We start from the raw sequence: 6,717 nt of genomic DNA, 5'->3' as shown, positions 1-6,717 counted from the left end.
TTTCTTTCACTTTCTTTTTTTCTCTCTTAAAATCATTAACAAAGACCGAACAAACGATGAGTCATTTTAAACGACACGTCTCTTTCTGTCCGTCCGTCCGTCTGTATGTCTCTCTCTTCCGTCCATGCTCGTTCGAGTTTCCACGCTTGAACCTCGTCCAGAAAAGTTTTCTAGACGGTAGAGAAGGTAGCCGCCCAGTCGAGACGCGCGAACCGTCGTTAAATCCGCTTGGAAACTTCCGAAGGGAAGAGATCTAGGCAAAAAGGGTGACTACGAAATTGCAAAAGGGGATGGGAACGAACTGAAAAGAGAAGAAGAAGAAGAATTAACGCGTTGTAATCGAAAGAGAAAGAGCAAAGCAGAAGAGAGAGAGAGAGAGAAATTACGAGAAGAAATAGGAGAAGTAAAAAAATAATTTCCTAGAAAAGTTAAATTTCACGCGACGACAACGACACGACACAACGACGACACAACGACGACGCGCGTATGTGCTTGTGCGTGACTCAACGCAACGTATAAACGAATCTTATCTCTCTTCGTCGAAACGAAATACTCGAGTGCTCGATAATGAATCGGTCGGTATCATAAATTCCTAACATAACTCAAATATAAAGAAGATCTCGAGAGTTGGAAAAGTCTAACGCGCGCATAAGCCAAAGAAAGATAAAACGTAATCGTTTCCTTTGCTCGATAGATCTCCAATAGGTTGCTATTGCGCGTCTATTCTCCTTCTTCTAGTACGTTTAACCTTCCTATAGAAATTTTTAGCGAAAAGATCCCCTTTCGTCTCTACGTAAGCAAGAACGTGTACCTTATATACATATACGTATATACGTACGTCGCGAGCAACACGAACGAATATATATATATATATATATATATATATATATATATATATATATCGAAATCGACGACTTCGGTGCACAGTCCCTTGAGAGAGAAACGGAAGAATCGAAACCGACGTTGCTCGAGCATGACAAAAGCGCAAAGAAGTCTTTGTTTGCAAACAGCAGCGCGGAACAAGCGCGGACCGAAGTCGTCGAGCGAAACAATCGCTGACGAAGAAGACGACGAAAATGACGTTATTTCGTTCTCTTCTTCTTCTTCTTCTTCTTCTTTCCTCTATTTTTTCTTATTTTCTACTTTTTAATCTTATTTTCCTTTTCTCATATCGTTTTCAACGAAACGTCAAAGATTGCGGCCCGATCATTGCGCGAAGCGTGTCGTTGACCAATAACATGGCAGTACCTTTTAACGCGATAAGATCGTACGAGTCTCGCCGAAACGACGAGAATAACGTCGACAACGACGACGACTGGACCAAAGCAAAGTACCAAATTGAATAATTCAACGGTCTCGATCAAGGAAACCGATTACCGTTAGATTATTAATAGACGAGAAATAATTAATCGTTTCTGTACGAATACGAAATTTAAGACAGATGGAAAGCGAGAGAGAGGGAGAGAGAGGAGGGGAGAGGCAGCGAAGCTATCCTTCCTCTTTGAATAAAATATGAATTTACCAAGAAGATAGACTTACGCACAAATACGATACAACGAACGCGAAAAGCAGACGTCGTAAAGCACGGTTTACTTTCATCGATCTTTATCCAAACGAATCTCTTTCTATCGAGGCGAATCGAAGGAATTAACGATTGATACAAAATCGTACGTCGTCCCGACGATGATATTCGTAGATAAAATATTTTTAACGAGGAAGAACACGATCGATACAAGATACATATACCTACAAGCATTAACCTATGGATTCGCGGCAAACTATCTTACTAATCTTATCGCGCCTCGATAAAGCCGTGGAAATAATATCGTAATGAAGCTTATTAAGACGTTGCACTTTTACGAAACTTTCTATCTTTTCCTTTCTCGAGATGTATCGCGTAGTTGTCATCGTCGTAACACGTATGACGACGGATCAAACGAGTGCAAGTCGACGAGAAGTCGAGACGTACTTACTCGCGTTCGAGCTAGACGATCCGACACACGGCTTCGACCTTCGCCAAGTTTCCGTCGCGCCACGCCACGCCACGCCACGCCACGCCGTCGTGACGTAAGATCATGACGATGACTGCTAACTTTCGGAGTAAGTAAGTAAGTAAGTAAGTAAGTAAGTACGCACGTCGTACATATGTTGTACATACGTACGCATGTAACGAGCGTAGTGTCGAAATATCCTCTCTCTTACTCCTCCGTCGTCGTTCGTTTCCTCGAAAAACGAAAACGACTACGACGAATCGATACGAAGGAAGAACGCAACTTGGACGGTTCGACGAATTAACGAAACGCAATAATATATCGGAAATATAGATTACTCTCGGTTAGACGATGACGCTTTAACAGGACAGACTTTTTCGGAATCGTATACGCTATAAGATTTTTCTAATAAGCCAGATACGTGTACGAGAAGAACTCGTGGAGAGAAAAAAGAAAAGAAGAAAGTAAGAGCAACGCTTCTTTTTTTTTTTTTTTATCTCCGACGCGTCTCGACGGTTTTGTTTTTCTTCCTTCCTTCTTTCTTTCTTTCTTTTTTTTCGGACTTCCACGGAGTCGAGAGCGATCGCGTTGGAAGTTCGGCGAGCTAGCGAGAAAGAAAAGAAAAGAAAAGAAAAGAAAAGAAAAGAAAAGAGGAAAAAAAGAAAGTCGAGCCACGCTTCGAGCCGCGCGTGCGAGTTCGCTGGGAGAGAAAAAAAGAAAAAAAAAATAAATAAATAAATTAATAAAGAAAGAAAAAAAAAAAAAGAACGACAGGACGAGCTCGCATATAAAAAAAAAGAGAGAGAGAGAGAGAGAGAGCAAACGCGACCGAGATGGTAAAAGAGCGAGAGAGCGACGGAGAGAAAGAGAGAGACGTAATACGAGAACGTAAACACGACGAAGGGATCGTCGAATCGAACGCGTAACCTCGACGACAAATAACAAGATGGCAGCCGATCGAGCGATAAACTCTCTCGCTCTTCGACTCTCTTTCTCACTCGCCGTTTGTTTCGCACCCGCCAAGACTTTTTCGCGAACGACGGTCGAAGCGTTCCTTTTTTTTTTCTTTTCTCTTCTCTCTCAATTTCTTTTTTGTTTCTTTTCTTTCCTTTTGTTTTTTTTCTTTTTCGCAAACGCGCTAGAAAGAGATAATTATTATTCATCGGAGTTACTCACATAAATCGCGAATCTCCTCTTAGTTTGGTCGTAGAAATCCTTCGGCGATCCTCTGGTCGGTCTCCTTCGTCGATAGTTGCGGTAAATCCAATAAATAATAATCCACAATGAAGGGCGAGGAAGGATGTACACACTGATATATTATATATATATATATATATGTATATATATATATATCGATATCAAGCCGATAATAACTCTCACTTATTCATTTCCTTGATATTCACACGAGTCGTATTGTCGTCGCGCGAACGAGCGCGAACTTAACGCGCGCGAATAAGCCTCTTTATTTTTTTGCCTTCCTTCTTTACTATTTTCCCATCGATCGACACTTATTCCAAGGGCACACTTGCGTGGCGCGCGCGCTGGCTCTCTCTCGAAGCAACACTTTTCGATCGGCGCACCCACTCGCGGCACAAACCACGGGCGAAGAGGAGAACGGAAACGGAAAAACAGAGAGGACGAAGAGAAAGAGAGAAATAGAGAGATAGAGATAGAGAGAGGGGAGAGAGAGAGAGAGAAGAAAGGGGAAAAAAAGGAGACAGAGTTCTCTCAACGAGATAGAGGAATCGAAGTATTTGAAACGGCCATTGCACGGGCCGTCGCCTTTTTCGTCGTTAACACACTGGTAGAGCACAAAACACAATCAGCACCGATCTCACCACTATATCTGTGTACGTGTATATATATATATATATATATGCGCGCGTGTATGTATGTGTGTATGTATATATATATATATATGATCCTCTTTCTTCCTTCTTCCTCGATATTACTTCTTCGTCGATTATCCTCTCTCCTTTTTATTTTCCCAAAGACGATAGGAGCGAAAACGAGGAGCGTTCCAACTCGGCCGTGTCGCGGGCCAGCCAGCAGCTCTCGTAGATATATACTTGTCTCTGCTTCCTCTCTCGTTTTCGTCGACGAACTTCAGGACGGTGCGCTCCTGTAAAACGTAAATGATCAAATAATACACTGCTCGTAAGAGAACACGAGGCGGCGAACGACGCAACGCACGACGCGACGCGAACAACAAGACGCAACCGCTTTCGATCAGCGATCCGATATATAAGCGCGTAGTCGATAGGAGCACCGACGGAAACTGACTGACTGACTGACTGACTGAGTGACAATGAGATAGAGAGAGAGAGAGAGAGAGAGAGAGAGAGAGAGAGAGAGAGAGAGAGAGAGAGAGAGAGAGAAAGAGACGAGGAGCAGCATACGGTGAATCGATCGATCGAAGGCCGTCCACGGAAACGAGCAGACGCTCTAACTCGCGTAAAACGTTGTTGTACCGTCGACGGGAACGGAGACGTGGGACAACCAAGAAGACGACGAAGACGAAGAAGAAGAAGAAGAGGCACGAGAAGAAGAAGTAGAAGACGGGAATAATCCTTGAGCGAAAGTCGAGAAGCGCGTCGGCCCGACGCAGCGACAGCGCGCGATGGAATTCACGGAGGCACTGACAACAAAGAGCGAGAGAGACAAGGAGGAGGAGGAGGAGGAGGAGGATGACGACGACGACGACGACGACGATGAGCGGGAGGGGGCGGAGGGTGGGAGGTGGTAGCCGATCGACGGGGCCATACGAGGGGGCACGAGGACGCACGAAAACGAGCAATGCCGATGATCGAAGCGCAGCAAAAGGCCCACGGAGGGAGAGGGAGAGAGAGAGGGAGAGAGAGAGAGAGAAAGACGTACGCACAGAGACGTGTCTTTTTCCAACGAAATAAGTCATCCAGTAGTAGACGACGACAACGGGGTGACGACGACGACGACGACGACGACGACGACGACGAAAGGATTATATAGAGCGCAAGCGCGCGCGCGCGCTCTCTCTCTTAACGCGCTTTCGTTACGTAAAGGAAATGCGCGTCGCTCGAGTCGTCATCGTCTTCTTCGTCGCTATCACTATTCTTCTTTTTCTTCTTCTTCTTCTTCTTCTTCTTCTTCTTTCCACCGAACAGTCTTTTACTCGAGATCGAGAGACACCTGTGCACTCGAGCGAAAAAAAGAGGGGAAACCGCGAGATTCGAGGCGCGCGCGAAACCGTATATTAACTCTTTCGCACCATTATCCGTTATTTACCGTAGAGACTCCGCGGTGGTATCTCCTTTTCACTCCTCTCTTTGTTTATCGTTAATTCGCGTCGTTACATCGAAGTTCCTCTCGACGACGACGACGACGACGGCGGCGGCGGCAGTAACGGAGGCGGCTGCGGCGACGGTGAGGATCATCGGCGAAAGCGCGTACGCGCTTTGATCGCGGGAAAGCTCGTGATTTCTCTTCTTTTGCTTCTTCTTTCCTCGAGTCAAAGCGTTTTCTCTTCGCTCTTTTACACTGGGCGGAACAACTCTTGGACGTCGTTGTCAAGAGAGAAAGAAAGAGAGAGATATATATATACGCGTAGAAAGATACTATTATACGCGTATAAATACACACGCAGAGAAAAAGGGAGAAAGAAAGAAAGAGAGAGAGAGAGAGAGAGAGAGAGAGAGAGAAAGAGAGAGAGAAAAAAGAGAGAGAAAAAGAGAAAACGAGAGAGTGAGAGAGGACGGGAAGAAGGGAGAACGTGTGCGCGCGAGAGAGAGGTAAAAGGGAGAGAGAAGAGAGCACGCGCGAGAGAGAGAGAGACGGTGTGATAGGGCGGAACGATACGATCCGACTGCGACGGAGGTCCGACTCGAACTAAGCGCCGCGCGCCTCGGCGAGGCCGGCGAGCCGATAGCGGCCCTCCCTCCCTCCCTCCCTCCCTCGCTCCTTCTCTCTCTCTCTCTCTCTCTCTCCTGATCCCCACCTAGTCCGCCGTCGTCCTTCCCCCACCACGCCGCGCTCTCCCTCCTCCTGTGCCGCTGCCGCTGCCGCCGCCGCCGCCGCCGCCGCCTTCTCCTCCTCTTTCTCCTCGACCGGCAGTCGATCCTCTCGCTTCCACTCTTCTCGTCGAGCCGTTACGATCTCTCTCTCTCTCTCTCTCTCTCTCTCTCTCGCTCTTCCTCTCTCCTTCGCTTCGACCTACCCTCCCTCTCCCTCCCGCCGCCTCTTTCGCGCTTCACGTCGCCGTAGCACGCTTTTCCCAGGAAACTTTCCGGCGCGCCCGCCGTAACTCCGAGAGAGGAATTTATCTGGCAGCACCGCGACGAATTCGCGGATCTCTCCTTTCGCGATTCTTGCGCCTTCTTTTGCGAGATAAGTAACGAAAATGAATGAAAAAAATGGACGAAGGAAGGAAGGAAGGAAGGAAGGAAGGAAGGAAGGAACGAACGCAAACGTTCACGGGTACGATACACTCTTTAAGTACTTATTTACGCGTGTGACCCTGAAAGTTCTCGAGTCGTGCGTTTGTACTCGCCTATACCTACGCCTATATACATCGTAACGCGCATATAGACACATATGTGTGTGTGTGTACGTATGCGATATGTACCTACATGTACGAACGTATATACCTCTACCTACTACTTGTTGTTCGTCGCCTGAAATTCTACGTAAAAGTAATAGCGTTTGCGGTCTTCCGCGTCGAAAATACGATCGTGAACCGGTGGCACGAGCT

At 46.6% G+C, this 6,717-nt stretch overlaps 1 protein-coding gene across 6 annotated transcripts in view; it reads right to left on the bottom strand.

Annotated features, from left to right (window-relative positions):
- Window positions 1-5,392, bottom strand: part of LOC122630451 (mucin-5AC) — a 186,260-nt gene extending 180,868 nt beyond the window's left edge. For 4 of the 6 annotated variants that reach the window (XM_043814974.1, XM_043814946.1, XM_043814991.1 and 1 more), the window contains exons 1-2: window positions 5,239-5,369; window positions 3,168-4,113 (exon numbers count right to left, since the gene is read on the bottom strand). The gene's annotated coding sequence lies outside the window, so the exon portion shown is untranslated. Of the gene's footprint in view, window positions 1-3,167; window positions 4,114-4,462; window positions 4,518-5,238 lie in introns of those variants that run through there. The other 2 variants (XM_043814956.1, XM_043814964.1) reach the window with 2 other exon arrangements.
- Window positions 5,393-6,717: the final 1,325 nt, after the last annotated feature.

The sequence above is a fragment of the Vespula pensylvanica genome, chromosome 1 (assembly GCF_014466175.1).
Source record: "Vespula pensylvanica isolate Volc-1 chromosome 1, ASM1446617v1, whole genome shotgun sequence".
Classification (NCBI taxonomy): Eukaryota; Metazoa; Arthropoda; class Insecta; order Hymenoptera; family Vespidae; genus Vespula; species Vespula pensylvanica.
This window is presented reverse-complemented; position numbering and strand designations above follow the sequence as displayed.